Raw genomic sequence first — 24,707 nt, 5'->3', positions numbered from 1 at the left:
GGACAATCAGCCTCCAGTCATGGAGAGCTGGAGCTACTTTGAGTAAATGTATGTGGGGTTTGAGGCCATGTGTACAAGCCTGGGATGCGGGATGGAAGGGCCTGACTTTCTTCGCTGTCTCAATTCCTCATTGTTTAACTCTTAAATTTGCCTCTCTACATTTCTTAAAAAACTTAAAAAATGCATTCTTATGAAAATTCTTCAGAACAAATTTCTTCTAACAAGCAGTTTTGACTAATGGACATATCTTTGCAAGCAATTTCTCCTAATGCTATGCATTTTTTCTGATTAATAATAATAATAATAATAATGTATTTATACCCTGCCCATCCAACAGAATATTAAAATACAATAGTCAGTTAAACATTAAGAGCTTCCCTAAACAGAGCTGCCTTCAGATGTCTTCTAAAAGTCTGGTAGTTATTTTCCTCAATATCTTCATTTCTATGCAAACTTTCCACAAAAACATTAATTTTTCTGGTAAACATTGCTTGGTTGGAGAACCTCATCCCAAAATTCGGATCCATGTGAATTTCAAAGAATGTCTGTGTTTTGGTTCTCATATTGTTTTTTGAAAGTGCAAAACTGGAAGATTCACCTTTAAATATCACCTGAATCCAATTCCTCCCCCATTCTGAGCTGGGAGTAAGTCACACTGAACACAGTGGGCCTTCTGAATAAACTTGAACAGAATTGCGCTGTACATCTCAGGGTAAAATAAATATAACAGTTTCCTTCTGTTACATTTGGTAAAGAGCCCCACCTGTAAGCAAGTGTCTGCAATATTGTGAATGAAAAAAGTGTGAGTGCATATGCATCTCTACGTGGCTGTGTAAGAGAATGGAAACGTCTGTTTTGATGGGATCGCCTGCTGTTCATTTTAAAATTGGCAGTATACATTTCAGAAGAGATCAAAAGTGGTTTTGTTTAAATATCCTCATCCGAGATTCCTGCTTTGATGATTTCTAGGTGCAGCACAAGATCGTTATCGATGCTTCGACTTGTGCCACGCAAAGTGTAGTTTGAAAATTAAGTGCTTTTTCTTCTGCTATACTTGAGACAAGTTAAAAGTTCAAAATGAGCAGGACACTCCCCATCCCCTGTCTGCTGCATAATTATCTGGGAAAATTGGCTTACATACAATTTGGCTTAGGCTATTCATCTAAAACAGGAATGGAGAACCTGTAGCCCTCTAGCAGTTTTTGGACTATAACTTCCACCAACAGGTTTTGTAGACAGAATTCCACTATAGCTGCCAGAGGACCCTAAAATGCAGCAGGAATGCATAAAAATAAAAAACTCCACCCAAGCTGTTGCCCAGAATCTAAAATTACCTAAATATACCACTGTGAATATGCCATGGTATTCTGACACCTGATAAATATCTTCTGGTAGAATATTTAACACCATCATCATAGCTTGATTCTCCATTAAGATATGGTAGCAGCTCAATTTTGTGCCACGATTTTCCCCTGAGACAGCTGCTTTTTGAGGGGCACAACGCTCAAAAGCACATGTTTTGGGGCATCACATGAGATTGCGAGAAATCACATGAGATCATGGCCCCCAAAATGGTCACTGTCCTCTCATGAGAAAAAATGTGATGTCCTGGTTCTGGGACACTTGTGGGTTATACTATATGGCTTTGGCCAACACTGACTACCAGGAAGATTGTATCTCCCTATATGAACCTGCCCAGGTGCTAAGACCTCCCATCAGCATCAGATGCATGGTTGGTGCTGACAAGAGAGAAACAGCTTTTTCTGTGGCTATTCCCATATTGTGGAATTCTCTCCCAAGAAAGGTTAGACTGGCTCCCTCTTTGTTATCTTTTTACCAACAGGCTAATACCTTCATGTTAAGACAGGCCTTTGAAAACCCAGGTGCAGATGATGCTGATCACTGGGCTGATGTCAAAGCAAACGATATTTTGCTCTGCATTTTGCTGGTTCTAAATGCATGTTGATGTATTTCAAACTGTTGCTTTTGACTAGTTTGCTTTTTATTTTATGGTGCTGCTTTAAAATGTTGGAAGCCGGATGGAATCTCAACTTGGGAGAAAGATGAGATACAAAGATATTAAGTAAACAAATAAGCAAAATTCCAAAGAAACAAGCATACTCACTTGTGCTTCCTATACAGGATAAGTTAACAAGTCTTTAGTTAAGCCAGATTTCATTGTCTGGAGGTCCACCCCCTCCCTTGAAACACACAGGGGTGGCGGGGGGGGGGGGCAAATCAGACTTTTTCGGATAAAGAATGCCTGTAGCTTTGTGCTTTCCCTTGTAGCCGCAAACAATAGCAATGGTAAGATAACTCAGCCTTTGCAACTTGCAGAGAAAGCTGAATCTGTCTCATTTTCAGCATTAAGCAATACATGAAACCCACTTGGGGATCCTGGGAAAAACTCACTCGGCACTCACGTTATGCTTCGTTTTGTTTTTCTCCTCCCCTTGCTAGGCCTGCATGAACTCTGAAGGGGTATCTAATTCCCCCTGGCTTCCCCACCTGTAATGAAATATACAGGAGCAAATGTCCCATTAGATGAACTCGGTTCCAAGTGCTTCCTTAATTCATCGTTGTGGAAGAGTCATAACAACTGGTTCCGAATCCCGTACGGTATGTTGTAGGAAAACCACGGCAGCAGTCAGAGAAATGCTCTATACTTTGTGTGTCGCAGTCACAAGTGCTGCTGATTCTAAAATGCTGACTAGCTGGGGAATGAGCAGATTGGCACTTCTTTCCATATGTGAGGAGAACCTGCTTCAGGCACAATTAGTTAAAATGAGTGAGGATTATGCAAGAGCATTATTCTGATGGGTCATGTGCAGGAGATCTTCCTTGTATGTCATGTCTCCCTTGTTTTCACATGGGCAAATGTAGTACACACAAGACCTCATACATACTGATATCAGTGTAGAGATGACAGGAGACACTTCCTATGACTTTTAATTTTTTTAAAAAAATGATGGGGTTGGGGAGGGATGAAACCAGCTTCTATGTATTCAGTGTGCAGATGAACTTCTCTATAAATACAAAGTTTCATGAGCAGGTCTATGCGAATCATTAACTTTTCAAAAGGCACCAGTTCCCTTCTGTCACTAATGACATGCGTAACAGTTTAATGTAATACTACTTTTAATTATCAGAGCCCTTTCTTTTAAATATCAAATTTCCCCTTTCTAAATTGTCCTGAGTTCTCTTTACAGTCTCATCTGTCACTGTAAATGTCATCATTTTATTCCTCCTTTGGACGCAATGACAGGCCCTCTCTTATCCCTAACTTTATCTCTTTTTCCATCCTTTATTGTACTACAAAGATCCCTTTTTCGCCGTTTACAGCTGTATCCGCTTTCCACACGTGGCAAATGATTGCCTCAGTAAAGGTATTTTCTGTTTCAATCTCGCATTTTCCCAAGGGAGGACAAAAAGGGGACGAGCTCTCTGGAGTTGGTTTCACTGAGAAAATTGTTTAGAATTGCCTCATTCCTCAACAGATTAACAAATGCATACAATCCCGGCTTAAGTGCTATTGTACGGCACAATTTATCCATTATACTTTGTCCTTTCCATTTAGAAAACCCCTCTCACCAATTAAAGTAATACAGCCTTCCCATACCTGCCCCCAATTAAATCCAAGCTGTATTACCTGCCTTGGTGCAGCCGGTCACACATTCCTACCACTTACCAGCATTCATTAAGGCCTTTTCATTATAAAAAAGGGCTGGTGGCAGGAATTCAAGCTCCTGGCTCTATTTAGAGCCCACCTAAATGATCAGCTTTCAGCACAAGGTCCCCATAAGAGCAGGATTAAGTGAATGGAGGGAGATTTCATACAGTAGCAAAATATCATTGTTTCCACTTTGTTTGTGTCTTCTTAACCTTGCTGTAGCCAAAAAGCAACAAACCACACTGTCCATGTACAAGGTGGTGGGGGGGGGGGGAGAGACAGCTGGTCATGATTGAAATATAAGAAAAATGTCATGTGCTCCCAATTTTATTTCTTTATATCCCTAGGCTCCCAAGCCCCTTCCACCGAGAGGAAACAATAGCCGCTATACAAAATGATTCCCCTTTACAGATGTGCTTTGTCATTAACTACTAAGGCTTCGCTTGCTGCAGGCTGGCTCGGCGCTGCTTAGGAGCCGTTTTACGTACCGAGCTTAAATAAACTCGGGGAGAGGGGGAGGGAAGAGTTTGCCAAAGGAAAGAGAGAGAAGTTAAAATCAGATTTAAAGCCACTGCAAAGATTTTGATTCACCATGCACAGTCCGAGGCTGTTCTGCACAGCAGAGTTATATGCAAAATCTCTTGTAGTTAATGCTGCTGCAGATTTAAACAGGAGTTTAAAACATAGGAGGAGAATAGATAGCTACTGCTAGCAGTCAGAGTTAAGGCACACATCTTCCATTAACTGTAATCTGTGAGTGGGGCTGCATTGAAGCATGGCCCATATGCTTACAGCAGATTCTTCATCATACTGCTGGAATCCTTTTCAGCTGGGCATTTTTAGACATGCTGGTTTTCTTCTCTCCTGACATTATTGCACTTGGGGCTATGCCAATATACTGTATATCCCTGCATATCATGAGGCTAGTTTTGTGGGGGCTAGTGGGGAGATGAGGTTTGCTTGCTGGTCCTTTTCCTAGGTTCAGCCAGTATGGGTCATACTGTTCTTTTTTTTGGGGGGGGGGACACTGCATGTGAACCATGATCCTTCATTTGTTGCTGGGCTCCATTTCCCATCAGCCCCAGCCAGTCAGTCAAAGGTCAAGGATGATGGGAATTGTAGTCCTGTGTCATTCAGAGAGCCAGAGGTCCTACAGCCAATTCATAGACTAACAGCAAACCCTTTCTGAGTGTGGACCTTTGTGTAGCCAAAACTGTTGGAATTCAGGCTCGGTCAGAGGTATGTGCCTATCTCTCCAGGCACCGGCTGAATTCTTTTGACCTCCCTCCGGCGACTCCCGGCAGGAAAAAACAACACGAGGTCCGTTCCGGCGATTTTCCTCAGGCTGTGAGAAAAACACACCAACTGCTTCTCCTCCTCCCTGCTCCCTGCATATCCCCAGGGAGGGGAATCAGACACAGACAGAAATGTAACTACATGCTTTTATTCCTGTCTTTAGCAGTCATACAGTAAAGATGTCTGCTCTCTTCAACAAACAGAGAGAAACTCCAAACTCCACCCATGTACATCCTGTACAGGTCATATGACACACACTGAGCTCATATCCTGTGCTCAATAAGGATGGACTGCCCCTTTGTTTCCATGGCAACAGTCACACACATCCTGTCTGGCTTTGCAGCCACAGGCAGCTGTCTGAGCTGCTAGAGCCTTTGCTTGCTGCAAAGAGGGAGGTTCAGGGTATTCAACAAAATATATGGGGGAAGGGAAGGAATTGCAAGATGGGGGCGAAACAGCCCCACACATACTAAGCATGCTCAGTAGGCATGATATCTCCCTGCCCCTTTGTTATTATTGCATGTGTCAACATGGTCAGCCAAAGTCAGACACAAGTTGAAGTCCAGATGAGGGGTGGGTATGGAACCTGTTTGCTTCACTTTGTGCGGTGGACCAACCTGATCTCGTGCTCCAAGCTTGCTTGTGGAACGGAACACAACTCCTAGACAAATTGCACACTTCTCTGGATTTTGCAATGCATTCTTGCTGCACAAAAGTGCACACAAATATACATACACACTTTACATAAAAGATATGTGCAAAGGGCTTATTTCACAAGCGAATGCATTGAAACGTATTGTACATAAAAAAAAACCCACATCGTACACAAAAAGTGCACATAAAATGTGTACAACTGGTTGAGACACAGCAGGAGGCCAGCAGATGGAGCAGAATGGGATAGATAGACCTACAATTGAGAACCAGGAAGACTGAAATGCTCAGACCATCCCTAGTGCAGCTGAAGCAGGTCAGAAAAATAGCACAGTTAAAAGTATACGCTTGATTCCCACAGAGGCGAAATTCAATGAGAGTAATGGAGCAGGTTTGCGTACTCCCCACATTCTCTTCACCCACATTCTATGTGGTGGTGGTAGGTCTACATGGGTGAGGTCAAAGGCAAAATTGAACAGAGAAATGGATGTAAACATTTACCATTATTGGCTAGTTTCTACCACACCCCTCAACTGTCCCGGAAAAACTGGGACATCTGTTTTTTTCACACAAGAGCATGGCAGCCATTTTGAGTGCTGTGATCTCACCCCCAAAAAGCATTTTTTGGGGGGCTGTGGTCTTGCACAGTAGTGTGGCCCCGGAATATAGTATCTCAGTTTTTTTGCCTTGGAAAGTATGGTTTCTACACACACACACACACACACCTCTCTTTATTCTTTAGCCACTATCACTGTTACAGTGATACCTCGGGTTAAGAACTTAATTCATTCTGGAGGTCCGTTCTTAACCTGAAACTGTTCTTAACCTGAGGTACCACTTTAGCTAATGGGGCCTCCTGCTGCCGCTGCGCCACCGCGTGATTTCTGTTCTCACCCTGAAGCAAAGTTCTTAACCTGAGGTACTATTTCTGGGTTAGCAAAGTCTGTAACCTGAAGCATCTGTAACCTGAGGTACCAGTGTATTTGAAGCCAGGCAAATTCAAGGAGACCATGGAGAAGGGCTGGAGAGGGTGTGGACTTAGGAGATCCCAAGGGCCAGACAGAGTTGCAGCTGAGGCCTTGCCGTTGAGGAGAGAGAAAATCTGCTTTTAAATGGACGTTACTTAGTTTATGGATGGTCCCCAAATAATAAATTTAAGTAGACATGTGGGGAGCCTGGTGATGAAAAGTTCATGTTGCCCTGCAAGGCTGACCTCTCTCTCTAAATATCACTGGCTTGGAGACCAAGGGCTGTGAGGAGGTTGCTGCTCCTGCTTCCCAAAAAGAATATCATGACAAGGGAGAGACAAATCTGTCCCCTTCCTTTGGATGTTGGGAGAAGAGCTGCCCTGATGTTAGCTTTCCTCTCCCCTCCTCATGCTTTTTTCCTTTTATATTAGATTGCGAGCCCTTGGGCACAGAAGGATCTTATATTTTAATATCTGTACACAGCTTAGATTTTTTTAAAAGTTTTTTTTACAAGTGTAGTAGAAATGACAACAACAACAGCAACAACAACAACAACAACAACATGCTTCAATTAATTTCATGGACCATGAAATAATTCATATCAACCTGTGTGTGTGGCAATCATGCAAGTAAATGTTGAGTTTTAGCTCTTCCCCCTGTTTGTTGTTCTTTTCTAAACAGACGGCCATGATATATTTATGGAAGAGGAGATTGTTCAGTAGAGTGGTAATAAGGGAAGCTAAAGAAATGTGAAAAGGGAACAATAATGAGAATGGCTCCAGTTTGGTATTTCTCAAAGGGTTTGTTCCATTTTGGGATCAGTTTCATGATGATTCTTGATGGAACGCCTCTGCTCTTATCAAGGATCAACAACGCACACCTAGCCATTGCATTTCCCCCTCCCTTTTTGGTGGCAGAGGATGTATATTAGTGTTTTCCTCTCAATTAACTCCTAGGCAATTTTCCCAGCTAAATACATAACATCTCTGGCAAAGTGCCAAGCAAAACCTTAAGAACCAGTGCTAAATTCTGCACTTATACAGGCAGCTTAGATTTTCATGTGGTGAACTGGACGTGTGCCAGCAACTCCCACCATAATGCCAACAGTAGGAATGCTACATATGCATATACCTATACAGTCATTCCTCTACTTACATATCCCTCTGGATACAGAATCTCTGGGTTACAGCCACGGCAAACCCAGAAGTGTATACTTCCGGGTTTCGCCCCACATGCATGCGCAGAAGCGCTGTGTCCACCTTGCACATGTGCAGAAGCGCTCAATCCCGCTGCACACATGCCCAAAAGTGTGTCTCTATTTACGTAATTTTTGGGGTGCGAACAGACCCCTGGAATGAATTAAGTTTGTATCCAGAGGGTCCACTGTACATAATTAAGAAGTTTCCCCTTAGATTTCCAAGGCCACTTGTAGTCTGCAAGAATCTAAAAGTTCTGCACCCCAAAGTGAAAGAAATAATTATCCTGCTATTAAATCAACCCGATGATGATGATTTGGTAACTTCACACTTCTGATGGTGTTGCATCAAAGATAGCAACAGAACAATCCTTTATTCCCAGTTCACTGGTGGCGGAGGGTGGGAGGAAAGAAAGAAAGAAAGAAAGAAAGAAAGAAAGAAAGAGAGAGAGAGAGAGAGAGATGCTGCCATTTTCTCAGCAGGATGGTAGCTGTATACTATACTTGCTCATTCCAGGATGGAAGGAGAAAATATGCTATTCAAAAATGCCCAGTGACAAGATCTCCAAAGACTCATCAGACAGAGGCTGGGCTGATGATGACAGCCATAGGTGGAGGGAGTTTAGGAATGATTCAAGCTCTATGGTACAGCATCTGCTTTCCATGCAGAAGGTTCCTGTTTCAATCCCAAGCAAGGTCAAGTAAGGCTGGGAGAGACCCCTGACTGAGACCATGGAGAGTTGCTGCCACTCACTGCAAATGTTACTGAGCTAGTTGGACCAATGGTCTGACTCCATATAAAGCAGGCTGCTGTGTTCCTATCAACTCATGACAAGACATCCATCCATGGCCATCTGTCATGGATGCTTTAGCTGAAATTCCTGTATTGAAGGAGCTTGGACCAGATGACCCTTGGGGTCCCTTAAAAATCTACAATTCTATGATTCTAGGCTCACAAACACAGCCCATGTCCCAGTGACACAGTCAACCTCTCTTTAGGCAGGGGATTAAGTCCCCGCTAGGCTGTCCCAGCAGAATGGCTGGAAGTTTTGGACCCAAGATGCTGTTGGTCCCATTGCCTGCTGATCTCTCGCATCCCAAGTCTAATCAAATCCTTCATGTATGTGCAAACTATTTTTCTAGTTACCACTAGTGTACCATTTGCCACTGTTTATCTCATTTCCTTGAGAACAGACCTGATGGAACAGACTATAGGTCCATCGAAATGCCCAGCATCTGATTTCTCACAGAGAACAAGATGTCTCAAAAATCCCACAGATCTTTTCACTGTTCAATTTTCTGAGAGACTCCTAGTGCCTTTAGCAACGTCTAATGGGCAGAAAACCAGTAGGTGTAGCTTTAATACATAATGTAGCAATGGGAAAAAATCTCTGTTGGATTTCGGCCATCAGGATATATTCAAGAAAGAAGCTCGGTGGCTGTTTTTTGACCTACTTGATAACATTTGTATAGCTTCATAATGATCAAGTGAGCATTGGCTTTGTGACTTGGCTTCGTGAAAAACCTCAGCATTACAAATTAACAGTAATAAATGAAGGAAACGGTCACCAATTTGCCGTGTCCTTCATGGACCTCAATAGCAACATCATTCATCTGAACTTCTAAATTATCTGAACATTTTTGAATATTCCCCAATCCATTCAGATGGAGGACACTATGCTGTGCATGTTAAATAAATACCAGCTCTATCACCAAATAGGGCTGCATTCAGTTTAAAGGACAGCTCTCAGTGGAAAGAATTTTGACATTCAGATAAAGCTATAAAGTGGTCTTTTCAGTCTGAAATCCTCTTTTTGAGTCGGACAATTAAAAGTATGAATACAAGAGGAAAGGCAATAAAAAGTAACTATTAAAAGGACCATATGAACCATACTTTAACACATGCCAAACTCCAGCCCATGATGGCACTGCAAAGTGGTGTTTTGAACTTCCCATGGGTAAGTCAAGTATCTCAATGGGGCACTCAGACCTTATCTTTTCATTCTTTCCCATCTAAGGTGAATGCAGGCTTGAAGTTGAAGACTGCATGTGGTAGTATGTTCAACAAGATAAGCTATATGGAAAATACAGGGGGTTGAGAATTGCCTTGCTTTCTTAAACCACAGAGCCTAGGACTTCCTGATCAGAAGGTTGGCGGTTTGAATCCCCGTAATGGGGTGAGCTCCCGTTGCTCGGTCCCTGCTCCTGCCAACCTAGCAGTTCGATAGCATGTCAAAGTGCAAGTAGATAAATAGGTACCACTTCAGCGGGAAGGTAAACAGCATTTCCGTGCGCTGCTCTGATTCGCCAGAAGTGGCTTAGTCATGCTGGCCACATGACCCAGAAGCTGTACACCAGATCCCTCAGCCAACAAAGTGAGATGAGCACTGCAAACCCAGAGTCGGCCACGACTGGACCTAATGGTCAGGGGTCCTTTTACCTTTCCCTTTTTATGCATGGCTACCAGTCATTTCCTCTTTTTTGTAAGCAAACTAGAATTCAAGGAACAAGGATCACTGAGGACCTGGGTTCTTCTGCACAGGCTGCAGCTGCAAGAAATAAACAGGAGGAATCAAGTACACATGTGGCATTAAGAAATAGGAGACTCCAAGGCCCCTTCCTTAAGCTTCTGCTATAAATCCTCTTACCTGTATTTTATTTGGCACAAGTCTTTTCCAGCTTATGAACTGTTCCATTTTTCAAAGCAGTCAACTGCAATTTTGAACCCAGAAATCTATAGAAGGGCGATGGTGTCATCACCTTGCTTCTTCATGCCCAGTTCATCTCAACACTAACAAGAGGAATTTTATTTGTAAGTCATTTTGATCATTTTGGAGCAGAGCTGGAGAACTGCTTTATGTTAGTAGTGAAGAACTCTGAGAAAAGTGGTGCTCATGTAGATCTGTTGAGAACAAGAAGATTTGGGATTGCCGAAATTAGCCCTGTTTGATCCTTTCTGCATGCAGGTTCCATTTGCAATCCTTGCAATAATGACAATCACTGGCTATCCTTATTCCAACACAGAATTAAAGGCGGGCTGCTTTAAACTGATTGGGCTGCTTTAAGCAAAGGTTGTCAAGGTTTTGGGGTTTTTTTTAAAGATTGGTCCTTCAGTGGCCCATGCAGGCATGTTAGCTTTTTCTCTCCAAGCTGGCCAGATATGGATGACTAATTCTCCTTCTTTCAGCCATGTTAGCTAAGAAGATTACCAACTTTTATTTTCCGGAAACTTTTCTGCACACTTGTTGTTGTTGTTGTTTAGTCGTTTAGTTGTGTCTGACTCTTCGTGACCCCATGGACCAGAGCACGCCAAGCACTCCTGTCTTCCACTGCCTCCCGCAGTTTAGTCAAACTCATGCTGGTAGCTTCGAGAACACTGCCCAACCATCTCATCCTCTGTCGTCCCCTTTTCCTTGTGCCCTCCATCTTTCCCAACATCAGGGTCTTTTCCAGGGAGTCTTCTCTTCTCATGAGGTGGCCAAAGTACTGGTGCCTCAGCTCCAGGATCTGTCCTTCCAATGAGCACTCAGGGCTGATTTCCTTCAGAATGGAGAGGTTTGATCTTCTTGCAGTCCATGGCACTCTCAAGAGGTCTCCTCCAGCACCATAATTCAAAAGCATCAAATCTTTGGCGATCAGCCTTCTTTATGGTCCAGCTCTCACTTCCATACATCACTACTGCACTCTGCACTACTGCATTCTGCACACTACTTTGCTGTATTTGCTGCCTCCATTGAAACGCTCTGGTGGATTGGGCAAAAGAGTCCAATTGTGGGTCCAGTGGTCAAGAACATGACTAATGCACATGTTGCAGAGGGAAATGAGGGGCAGATAGTGTTCATCAACCATCGAAGGTAGCCCATCTAGGAGAAGGAAAACTCTGATCCTAAACTTCTGCTGCCTTGTAGGATATTTTTGGGAAAAGATCAGGCTAAGGAGTGAACCAGGCTTCCTCAACCTCGGTCCTCCAGATGTTTTGAGACTACAATTCCATCATCCCTGACCAGTGGTCCTGCTAGCTAGGGATCATGGGAGTTGTAGGCCAAAAACATCTGGAGGGCCGAGGTTGAGAAAGCCTGGAGTAAACCCTACAGATATCTGGAGTGGAGATTGGATGGTGCCTTGTATACCTCCTTCCAGCAACTCCTGCAAGCAAGCTGGTGCCAAACATATTGCTCTGCTTTCCTTTGGGTCACTTCAACTGGGCAGCCCAGGACCTCCATGCACACTGCTTGAGCCCTGGATAGGTCACTTTGATGCTGCTAATGCAGCAAAAACAACACACATTTGGAGAAAACAGCAACATCTTAGTGGGTGATTTTTGGCACAAAACAGAATGGGAAAGAAGGGTTTAAAAAAACCCCTCTGCTGGTGCCATGATCTTGATTTTTGATCAGCCTCTGCTGCTTTTTATGAAAGAAAGATGGTGGATGGTTGTGAGCATGTGTTTTAAAAGCATGGCAATGTGTGGTTTGAATCAAAAACTAAACAAAGCATGCCATGTGTCTGTGGCAGTAGAGGCAGTCTGTATTTTAAAATGTTGCCCATTTTAACTCACCCACTGTTTTAAGATGAAAATGGACACGCAAAACCTAAAACCAAACAACTACAATTCCATTTGCATTCCAAGTATGCCAAGAGTTTGTTATTAATATACTGAAACAATCCACATTAAGGAAAAGGCTTTAGCATTTCATGGTGTAATATGCATAGGCAATAGAGCAAGTTGTAACTTTTTCAGCACGTTTTTTTGGGGGGGGAAATCAAATTCTCATTTCATATTAATATTCAGTATTCATATTGTATGTGGACACTATGCAAACATGAATGTTCACATTGTCACATTGTTATGACATTAAAGATCACTGTTAAAAACTTTCATAAATTATCTATGAAGCTGTAAACTGACTTTATCACTGGCATCGTACTTTTCAGAAGTGTATTAAATATTTTTGTATAGAGTGTATCAACATAAAGGAACAAAGGGAATATATAATAGCATTTGATTTCTTTATGTTATATTTATGTGCATAAATTTAGTAAATGGCATGGTTTAGGATCATGTAGTGAGATTTTCTGGGATATGCTGAGAAGATAAGAAAGCTGTTGTAAGTTCCAGTGAATTAATTACGCAGGCAAAATCTTGGCTTGGAAGAATCATGGGGTCAGATTCTGTGTCATTAAGCAAGGCTGCTCCCAAGGGCTTTGCTCAGTGAGTAACATTTGAAGCTGAAATGCATTTATGGGAATCATAGCAAAGGCTACGAGTCCCATAAGCCTAAAGCGCAGAGGAAGATGCTGCGTTTGATATGTTTCACACTCTGTTCTAGGGCTGGGCAAATATATCTTTCAGCTCCATGTCACTTTTGCACATTTTTACCCATAGTTCTGTTCAGTTTCTGCATGGATTCATGAATTTTAAAGTTTTGAGAATTTCTCTCTCTCTCCAAAAGTTTAATACATATTTATTTATTTTATTTTTTTTATAAATATTTATTAAGGTTTTTAAATATAAATGCACACATAATAAACAATCTTACTTCTTTCACAACAATTTCATCACTTCTTTGGGCTCCCTCACGTCTCCCGCTCCCATTTACATCGTTAAAAAAAAAAAATTTCCAAACAAATTATCAACTTGTTTACAATCTCATGTCCACTCATTCACATATAATCTAGCGCTTCTTCCAAAAAATTTTATATTTTCTTTAGTCTCACTTATCATCAAATTTAGATCTAGTTTAGTGGTGACCAGTTTTTTATAATCTAGCATCCTTCTTAACATTCAACCAAATTACAATGTTTTTGTAGATACATCTTGAATTTCTCCCAGTCTTCCTCCAATTTCTCTTCTCCCAGATCACGGATTCTGCCGGTCATCTCGGCCAGTTGCATATAGTCCATCAGCTGCATCTGCCACTCTTCCAGTGTGGGTAGATCTTGGGTTTTCCAGTTTTTTGCGATGAGAATCCTTCCTGCCGTTGTTGCATACATGAAAAATGTTCGATCCTTCTTTAACACCTTCTGGCCGACAATGCCCAGAAGAAAGGCCTCTGGTTTCTTTGTGAAGGTATACTTAAATACCTTTTTCAGCTCATTATATATCATTTCCCAGAAGACCTTCACCTTAGGGCATGTCCACCAGAGGTGAAAGAATGTTCCTTCATTTTCTTTACATTTCCAACATTTATTATCAGACGAATGGTATATTTTGGCAAGTTTAACTGGGGTCATGTACCATCTATATATCATTTTCATAACATTTTCCTTCAGAGCATTACATGCGGTGAAGTTCAGCCCAGTGGTCCACAACCTTTCCCAGTCCTCAAACATAATGTTATGCCCAATGTCCTGTGCCCATTTTATCATAGCCGATTTAACCATTTCGTCTTGTGTATTCCACTTTAGCAGCAAGTTATACATTCTAGATAATACCTTGGTCTTTGGTTCTAACAATTCTGTTTCTAACTTCGATTTCTCCACCTGGAACCCTAACTTTTTGTCATTTTTAAAAACTTCTTTAATGTGAGCATAATGTAACCAGTCTCGCACCTTATCCTTCATTTTCTCCAAACTCTGCAATTTCCAATTGTCTCCATCTTTCTCTAATATTTCCCAATATTTTGGCCATTTGGCCTCCATATTGGGTCTTTTTCGGGCCTTAGCTTCCAGAGGTGAAAGCCACCTTGGAGTTTTATTTTCCAATAAGTCTTTATATTTTGTCCAGACATTAAACACTGCTTTCCTGACAATATGGTTCTTAAAGGCCTTATTGATCTTAACTTTGTCATACCATAAATATGCATGCCAACCAAAAGCATTGTTAAAACCTTCCAGGTCCAACACGTCAGTGTCTTCGAGAAGTAGCCAGTCTTTTAGCCAGCAAAAAGCTGCGGCTTCATAGTACAACTTTAAGTCTGGCAGGGCAAAGCCCCCTCTTTCTTTCGCATCTGTTAATATCTTAAACTTAATTCTGGGCTTTTTGCCCTGCCAGACAAATTTAGATATATCTTTCTGCCACTTCCGGAAGCACTCCGTTTTGTCCACAATCTGTAATGTTTGAAACAAAAACAGCATTTTTGGCAATACATTCATCTTAATAGCAGCAATTCGGCCTGTCAGGGAACTGCCATTGGAGAGACAGGTGGTGGACAGGCTCCAGGAGAATAGGAGAGAATCTGCAGCAGAAGAGGGAACCAGCAGGGGGAGTGCAGGAGTCACAGCGGAGGGGAGGCTCTGGGATGCTTCCAGTGAGAGTAGTGGAGAGGTAACGGGACCCCCGTTGGGAACGCCCACCCTTCGCCGGAAACTGTCACGCAGAGAGTCACGAAAGCGCATGTCTGTCAAACAGCTTTTATGTTGGCGTAGATTCCGTAGACGCCCACTGTCAGATTCTACCAGCGACTGACGGAGTCATGCTTTGGGGGCTCCTTTAGTGCATCGGTTTGGATGACCAGCCAAACCCCAGAGGGATCAAGCTTTTACGCACAAGCAGCTCATTATCCCATCACACGGCCTAACAAAGAAAGCTTCAATTTTGTCCAACTATCCAAGTCTCTCTTAATTTCAGACCAACATTTTTCATAGTTATCCTTGAATAGACTCAGGTTTTTTGCTGTTATGTTTACCCCTAGGTACTTTACCTTTTTAACCATAGTTAATTCTGTTTCTCTCTGAAAGTTTAATACATATTTAAATGTGCATTCTTTATCAAAATGCACACCTGTGTGCGTGTGGTTTTTTTTGCAAATAGATATCTAAATATATGTCCTCTTTAAAAATGCGTATTTGAAAGCATTCTCATGTTCTGAAACTGCTGAGAACTGTTTCTCAACATTCAGAGAAGTGTGAAATCCCAGTGGATAGCTAAGTTTCAGTCCACACAGTAGTTAGTGATTTCATAGGGGAATTTGTAAAGATTGAATGAATCCCTTAAGAACCCTCCTCTGTACGTATCTCCTTCACATCAGTCTTTGCTAGGGTTGGACGAGTCTGTCAGTTTTGGATTCTCTTAGTTTCTCATATTGTTGATCTTCAAGTTCAGTTTGTCCTGCTTCAGTATATGTAGTCCACCTCTCCAATCATATTTATGCAGTCAAAAGACATTTGAATGTTTGCATAATAAAATAGTATATACACATGTATATAAGGAGGAATTCAGCTAGACTGGTGACTGGGAGTAGCTGCTGAGACCATATAACACCAGTCCTGAAAGTCCTACATTGGCTCCCAGCACGTTTCCCAGAACAGTTCATGGGCTTGGCATGTTGATGCTGACCTTTGAAGCCCTAAACAGCCTTGGCCCAGGGCACCTCAAGGAGCTGAACACTGAGGTCCAGCATCCGGGGCCTTCTGGCAGTTCCCTCACTGAGAGAAGTGAAGCTACAGGGAACTAGGCAGAGGCCTTCTCAGTAGTGGCACCCTCCCTGTGGAACGCCCTCCCATCAGATGCCAAGGAAATCAAAAACTATATGACCTTTAGAAGACATCTGAAGGCAGCCCTGTTTAGGGAAGTTTTTAATGTTTGATGTTTTGTCGCTTTTTTATTATTATTAATATTCTGTTGGAAGCCGCCCAGAGTGGCTGAGGAAACCCAGCCAGATGGGTGGGGTAGAAATAATAAATTATTATTATTATTCAGTGTCATGCTAAGGTGATCATTCCATCACAGCAAGCATTTCAGCTTGCCAGACTGAACAATCCTTCCTCTCCCCATGTGCTGTTCCCAAGCTTCTCCCAATCCCCTCCACCAGACAATTTCAGGGGAAGGAGGAGGAGAGGGAGAGAAAGCCCCATTGTAGAAGTGGACGTTCTTGTGAGGGGCTTCTATTGAGGAGGCTCACTGGATTAATCTTTCCCATATTTTCTCTCTCTCTGTGTGTGAATGTGTGTGTTTTAGAAGAGGTGATCTGGGGTGCCTCTGAAGGATCTGGGGTTTATCCAAGTCAAATCAGGATCTTTACAATGCTGGATGAGTTGAATCAAGGACCACTGAAGTGGTTCATGGTGACCCAGACATTTTTTTAAAAAATGCTGCAGGCAAGCGTGTAGAAAAAGTGAAACAATGTCTCCAACCTTTCAGTGTAAGGAAAATACCAGGGTTCCTCATGGTAGAGGATTTCCCCTCCCATCATGAACAAGTGCCAGGAAAACTAAGCCAGCTGATGTGAAGCTGTTAATGGTTTTTTTAAAAAAAAAAAACAAAACACACGAAACAAGCAAGAATACTTGGTTGTTTTAAGCATAGCTGTCAAGTGTCCCTTATTTGGAGGGACAGTCCCTTATTCCAGCACCATGTCCTGCTGCTGTCCCTTATTGATGGATGTCCCTTAAATGTCCCTTAAATGATGTCCCTTAAATTTCAAAGGAAGCAGCTCCTCTCCCTCCCTCCCTGCTGGCCAGGGAGGAGGGAGGCTCCAACTGTGTTGCTTGGCTGTGTTGCTCACCCAATAAGAAGTCTAAGAATGACTGGGGGGTGGAGCTTGCATGCCTTGTGTGTGGCTAGTTAATGCAAGCTGAGGAGGTTTTTGAATGCTGGACACCAGTTTGTTGCACGTGCTGCTGCAAACTTTGCAGTGCAAAGCCAGGCCGGGGAGCCATCTTAAGTTGAGGCTGCATAGGCCTTGTGGTGCATTTGATTCAGATTCTATTCAGTTGAACCTCTGGTTACAAAGTTGGTTGGACAGTGTTCTCGAAGCTACCAGCATGAGTTTGACCAGACTGCAGGAGGACAGGAAGACTGGAGTGCCTGGAACAGGTGAGGCTGCAGGTCCCTTATTTTGGCTGCTGGTCCCTTATTTTCAAGGCTGCTGGTCCCTTATTTTCAAATCTGTAAGTTGACAGCTATGGTTTTAAGGTAAGAAAGAGCGACAGAGAAACCCCCACTTTCTCCCATAAAATGTGAAACTTACATGGATTTCGGAATTTTAGTTGAGCTAATAAAGGTATTGCTGAAATCTGGATAATGGAGGAAACTTCCTCACAACAGCCCTTGGACCTGCAATTCAGACACTTCATACGCTCTAGAGCAGAGGTCAGCAAAATTTTTCAGCAGGGGACCGGTCCACTGTCCCTCAGACCTTGTGGGGGGCTGGACTATATTTTTTGGGGCAGGGAATGAACGAATTCCTATGCCCCACAAATAACCCAGAGACACGTTTTAAATAAAAGCACACATTCTATTCATGTAAAAACACACTGACTCCCGGACTTTCTGCAGGCTGGATTTAGAAGGCGATTGGGCCGGATCTGGCCCTCGGGCCTTAGTCTGCCTACCCATGCTCTAGAGATTTAAGTTTCCATTTTGCAAAGCTGGCCACTCTTCCTTGTGCTTTCCTTACTTGGCAGGTTTCCTTACTTGACATAGTTTCATTTTTACTAGATATTTGTCTGCAGTGGAGTGTGGTTTATTAACTACCCCAACCTTTAGAAAAACATTTCTGATCATGGGAGATGGGTGAATTTCTCCATTTTGTTTCACTCAGTTTCTCATTTTCTTTTTCTAATCTTTAATTCAATTCTCCATATTTCCAAACCAGTTTGCAGGGTTGTTTTTTTAAGTCCTACTGGAAATCCATCAGCATTTAGTACAATTTTTTCCTAATATACATTTTTTGGGGTATGCAACATTGCCTAATATGCACATTTTTGCAAAGCACTTTCCCTAATATATGTTAGTTTCACTAACATATTTATATGCACACTTTACCCCTGTATATGCATTTTTCTACATATCACTGGTTTGGAGAACCGAATCACAAAATTCAGAGGAGTGTGAATTTTGAAGTTTGGCTGTGTTTTGTTTCATACATTGCTTTGCAAAGTTCAAATTAGATAAGTTTGCCTTCAAATGGAAGCAGAATTGAATCTGTCCCTCATCACTATTGGTTCCTCACAACCATTTATCCTTTTGTCTATGAGCAGCTCCTGAAAACTCTTTAAATAACCCACCAGGAAGTTTTCCAGTGAAAACACCACTGAAATGAATGAAAATTTAATGAATGGAAGTGTGAATAGGTGTCAACTGTGTTCTAAATAAATATTCAGCACAAAAATATAAAGCGGACTAGTAAAGACTGAAAAATTAAAAAAAGGAACAGTGAAATATATAAACCTGAAAGTAATTTGGACTCACGGGTTTCAGCTGTGAATTTTCTTCATTGCTTCATATCACCAAGTAGTCAGTTTTGTCAGAAGGCATTATTATTTTAAACCAAATAATTTTCTTGGTGAAGCTCAAACTCACCAAGGTGAAACTGCATGGCTTTATAATGTTTTAACTCACTTTGAAATTAATGTTGACTGAAGTTTTGTGTTCAAGCTGGGGAAAGCGACACAAATAAAATGAGCCTAAAAGCTACAGCCATCTTGCAACTGTACACTGCAGTCTCCTAAACTGATACTATACAGAGAGCCAAAATATTAACTCTAACACAAACATATTACATTTCATACCTTGGATAGGTCAGTTTACATTTCCCCCTCTCTCCTTTTCCTTTTAAAAAAAACCTTGCTGCTGTGATGTTTTAGATATATTTCCTTACACCTTGCCTCCCCCTGCTGGTTGTGCAAGAAGGAATTTATACAGTCTAAATAAAAGCAGCCAAATTAACAAATGGCCGTGGTTCACCTTAGAACTAAGAAACTCAGAACTGGCTCACTTAGTGCTCCTTCGTTGTCTTCTGCCAAGTGAAGAGCTGGGTGGAAGAAGCAGTTCCTGGCCCAGAAATTGTCTTCTGCTCAGCTTCAGATCTGAAGGTGGAGGAGAAGGAGGTGAATGCAGGGATGAGATGCTATCTGCCAGGCCCATGACACTTTGTGTCATCTGTGCTATGCACTTAAAGCACTCTTATAACACTTGAAACAGTCATGTTTCATAATCCTGAGAACTTTTCTTAAAGGCAACTGAGAACTTTTCTTAGGAGACCCCTGTTCCCTTCACAGAACTTCAGTTCCCATAATTCACTGGGAAGAGGAATTGATTGCTAAACCACTCAGGGAATTGTATCTCTGTAAGGGAAAAGACGGGGTGGGGGGTCTCCTAACATCTCTAAACACCCTGAACAAACTACATGTCAAAGGATTGTTTGGAGGAAACCATGACTTAATATTTATTTGTACATACATACATACATAACATACGCCACAGGACTCAAGGCAGAAACAAGACTCGCTTAAAACATAGAAAAGGCAATCTTTTTGAAAAACCAATTGAACATTCATAGAATTAAAACTATATGCATATAGAAAATCTGTCTGTAACATACAAAAAATTACATTGGAGACAGCAGTGTTTAAAGTGGTATATATTGATTGGCAGGTGTGGTCAACATTCACATAGCTGTCTATCTTCAGCTCAATCTGGTTTGGGGATCAAGGTGGGAGCTGTACATGCACACACTGTTTTCTGAGTATATTAACAATTATCTTCCCCTCAGTCCATTGATATTAGTGGCACATCTCATGGACTCAGGTGTGTTGCATTCATGGATAAATGCACTGACATCCCAATGTATTACGTACTTACTATGAAGCATTATTTATTTTAATATTTATAAATGAACTTAAAATATACCAAGGGCAGCTATAAAAGATAAAAACATAATACCACAATGACAACAGTAAAAGGATCAGTACCATATCACATCTTCGACTGTCTCCAGAAATTACAGATTGTGGGTGACTGTCATATCTCAACAGAAATGTCCCACATGGAAAGCGCTGCTTCGATTTACTATGGAGCAGTTGTCTGATATCTGTGGAACTTGCAGGAAAAGCTCTCCCACAGATTGCAGTGTCTTCTGGGTATATAAAGGATAATAAGGTGGTCTCTCAAGTAACCTGGTTCTCAGTTGCATATTGCCATATATGATAGTACCAAAACCTTTAATTTGACCAGCCAGTGCAAATCTCTCAAGCAGGTTGTTATATGTTGGTGGTAGTTTGCCTCCTCAGGATTATGAAATGTCACAGTGAGCACAGTTTTTGAAAAGGCAACCCAAATACTCAGTACATTCAATCAATGCATATGTCTGAAAGACTGCCTCCTTCCATACAGAGGGAACCTTCTTGGTAATTCCACCACCTACAGAAATTTGTAGGTGGGGATGGCTCAGCAGAGGCCATGTTCTGTGGCAGCCCCTAAGTTGTGGAACTCCCTACACACAGAGTTCCTCTGACACCTTGGCTGTACAGTGGTACTTCGGGTTACATACGCTTCAGGTTACAGATGCTTCAGGTTACAGACTCTGCTAACCCAGAAATAGTACCTCGGGTTAAGAACTTTGCTTCAGGATGAGAACAGAAATTGCGTGGCGGCAGCAGGAGACCCCATTAGCTAAAGTGGTACCTCAGGTTCAGAACAGTTTCAGGTTAAGAACGGACCTCCAGAATGAATTAACGGAACTCCAGAACGAATTAACCTGAGGTACCACTGTATATAGTTATTGTTTTATGCTGAAAACATACTTCTTCGCCTCTTTAAGTGTATATTTTATACACTCTAGTCTTGTTATGTTATTATTGTATTTCAAATTGCTGTGACCTGCCGTGGGATCTTAGGGCATAATATGGATAATAAATCAGATAACAACAACAACAACAACTTTTCCAAGAAAACGTGGAGAGGAGCCTTGCACACTGGACCTGGCTCCTTCATGTCCCCCTGTCTCTCCCCCATTGACCCCCCAGGTAGTCAGGCATTCTTCTTCTTTGGCAATCACCCATAGCCAAATAATAGTGTCTCCCATAAACACGGTTTTAACAATGAGTCCATAAGTGATTGTGAAGGCCAGTTCTGGATATACACATCCTTCCACAGTGGGGACATTGGTTACCGGGCAGGAGTTAATCACAGTGTGGATTTGCCAAGCGTGCCTTCAAGCATATAGGGTACCCCACACGGTCAGGAGACCTGTGGATTGGAGTTCCAACATGGAGGCACCTATGCATATTATCGTGAACACACATGGGCTCCCCCTTCAGACCTTCTACTTGGCACATTCCAAACCAGTGGCAATGGGGACACTGGGTGGGGATAAAGGGTGTGTGACCCTGCTCTCCTCTGCATGCATTCTTGGAATACTTTGGGGTGAACCTACAAAGTGAACATGCAGATCTTTCAGATATGGGAGTCCTTCAAATACCAGTATACCAGAAACACGTGTGGCAAAAGAAAAATTTCAATCGCAGACAAAAGTATGTATTCCAGGAGTAATCTCACCCTAGGCGTTCTCACCATAGATGTAAGTCGGGTGGTAAAATGCAGATATGCAGCTTTTCAGGAATGAAAATATCCTACAGATCTGCAGGAATGCAAACGAAAGCAGCATCTGCAATGCTTGTAGAGGAACCTATACCCACAACTGTAGAAAACTTTGCATAAGGCATATATGAACCCCAGGATGTATAATTTTCTGCGTGGCACCAAGATGGGTGGCAATTTACATTAAATTGCTATGTTTTGGTTAAATGGCACCTTAGCTACCAAGCAACTCTTTGAATACTTGTTTCTTTAATTATTATTTAATTTTGTGGTTATGACTGGCTTTCAGTTAAAGAGGGGACTACTGACAAATTCAATTAAATGAAAATAGAGGACTTAATGGTCCATGCTAATGATTCATTTCATACATAATATTTTATCATTTTTCCATGAAAATCTGTAATGAGTGCTTAGCATGTATTAATAAATGCTTACGTTGAAACTACATTCCCGTGCGGTAATTAAAATGGTTTGCTAATAGTATTTGTTTATAAGTGGCTTTAAAAAAAAAGGAAAAACAATTTAAGTTTTCTCTCTGATGTTATCATAGCACAAAGAATGCATTTAAAATAAAAATAAATAAATCAGAAGCAGAAAATCTCAACCTAAAACATGCAGTATTTTGCAATACCAACAGGTTGCCTCAGGAAAAAAGTACTTCTGTCCACACCTATATCTTGGTTATAATATATTTTACATGGTTGTTTATTTGTATATATATATTTTTAAAAAATTATATGGGTGTTTTATGATGGCCTATACTTATATAGACAGCATCTTAAATCTAGACAGCATCTTAAAAAGTAGAGACATCACCTTGCCAACAAAGGTCCATATAGTAAAAGCTATGGTTTTCCAAGTAGTGATGTATGGAAGTGAGAGCTGATCGCCGAAGAATTGATGCTTTTGAATTATGGTGCTGGAGGAGACTCTTGAGAGTCCCATCGACTGCAAGAAGATCAAACCTATCCATTCTGAAGGAAATCAGCCCTGAGTGTTCACTGGAAGGGCAGATCCTAAAGCTGAGGCTCCAATACTTTGGCTACCTCGTGAGACGAGAAGACTCCCTGGAAAAGACCCTGATGTTGGGAAAGATGGAGGGCACAAGGAGAAGGGGATGACAGAGGACGAGATGGTTGGACAGTGTTCTCGAAGCTACCAGCATGAGTTTGACTAAACTGCGGGAGGCAGTGGAAGACAGAAGTGCCTGGCGTGCTCTGGTCCATGGGGTCACGAAGAGTCGGACACGACTAAACGACTAAACAACAACAATACTTATAATGCCTAATAAAGGTTTGGTGAAGTAAGTAAATAAATATAAGTACATTCAAGTGCTCTGGGTTCCTTCCACCTGCTCCAGCCCTCTTGCACTGTATGATATTCTGTTCTAGAATATTTCCCTTCCTGCCAATCCTTAGGAGGAATTTATGCAGGGAAGGGAGAAGAGGGTAGTGAGAGAATGGTGAAAATTATGTTCTGACTTGAGCAAATGGAAGCAACTCCCATTTATGCTAAGGCAAAGCCACCACAGAAGACAACCCAATCAAGATCTTTATCCAGTTTTCATTTAAGAAATAACCTGAAACATGACACTTCCATTCTTCAGACCTATGATCTTCTCAATTCCTCTCCTATTTAAATGCACGGCGAGGGTCTGTGCACTCATTTTGGTACAAATGGGAAACTGCCCCAAAGGCGGCCCAATTTGCATCCGTACCAAAAATGAAGGACCGGAGGACAAGGATGGGCAGGAATAAGAATCCCATTTGGAGCTCTCTCTCACTTCCGTTTGTTCTGTTTGGGGATAGGGGCCGCTCACATCTGTCTGCCAAATTAAACGAACCTACCTCTAAAGCAGTGTTTCCCAACCTTGGGCCTCCAGCTGTTTTTGGACTACAACTCCCATCATCCCTAGCTAGCAAGACCAGTGGTCAGGGATGATGGGAATTGTAGTTCAAAAACAGCTGGAGGCCCAAGGTTGGGAAACACTGCTCTAAAGGTTGCTGTGGACATAAAATGGGATGTATGCTGCCCTGAGCCATTTGGCAGAATGCTGAGGTGCACATTTATTGAGCAGAATTCTCCAGTTGTGGGCAAAATAATAAATAAATAAATAAATAAATAATAAAGGTTAGGTTGGCAAAGCAAGGGGAAAGAAGGGGAAATGGGGGCTGCCGACCAAATAATGGTATAAGAATGCCCCCTTCTCTCCCAAGCACAAGCTGGAGCTTTGCCTTTATTTTTTCTCTGCAATAGTTCCCACTGCTGAATAGGCAAACAGCTTTTTTTAAAAAAACGGAACAGCAGCATGTCTGTTTGGGAGTAGGAAGGAACTGCTGCTGCAAGGAAGAGTGAAAGTCAAATTCCAGCTGTGCAGAGGGGGAAAGAAACCTCCATTCATCAGATCCTGCCCAAGGTCAAATGCCACGAGGGACTTATTCCCCGTAGTACGTAAACTTGGGCTATTCGTTTTAATTTGGACAATGTCTTGATTTTCTTTTATGTGAATTCACTGGGTTAAGCGCCCATGCCTTGGCACGGGGGCATAATTTGAAGGATGTTGCCAATGCAAATGTTCGAATATTACTTGGATTTTCCATTTGCAAATGCAAAACTTGGAGGAGTTTTGATCGGCCATGATATTAAAACCCGGTACACTCGTGG

General features: G+C 42.0%; 1 long non-coding RNA gene across 1 annotated transcript in view; it reads left to right on the top strand.

Moving 5' to 3' along the window:
* The first annotated feature begins 17,069 nt into the window (after positions 1-17,069).
* Positions 17,070-24,707, top strand: part of LOC309339953 — a 581,040-nt gene continuing 573,402 nt past the window's right edge. The window contains exons 1-2 of the long non-coding RNA XR_014155694.1: positions 17,070-17,277; positions 17,326-17,628. This is a non-coding gene — a long non-coding RNA (uncharacterized lncRNA). The remainder of the gene's footprint in view (positions 17,278-17,325; positions 17,629-24,707) is intronic.

This window comes from Podarcis erhardii (genome assembly GCF_964252035.2).
Source record: "Podarcis erhardii genome assembly, chromosome: 4".
In the NCBI taxonomy this organism is placed as follows: Eukaryota; Metazoa; Chordata; class Lepidosauria; order Squamata; family Lacertidae; genus Podarcis; species Podarcis erhardii.
Note: the sequence above shows the minus strand (reverse complement) of the source record. Positions and strands in the feature narration are given on the sequence as shown.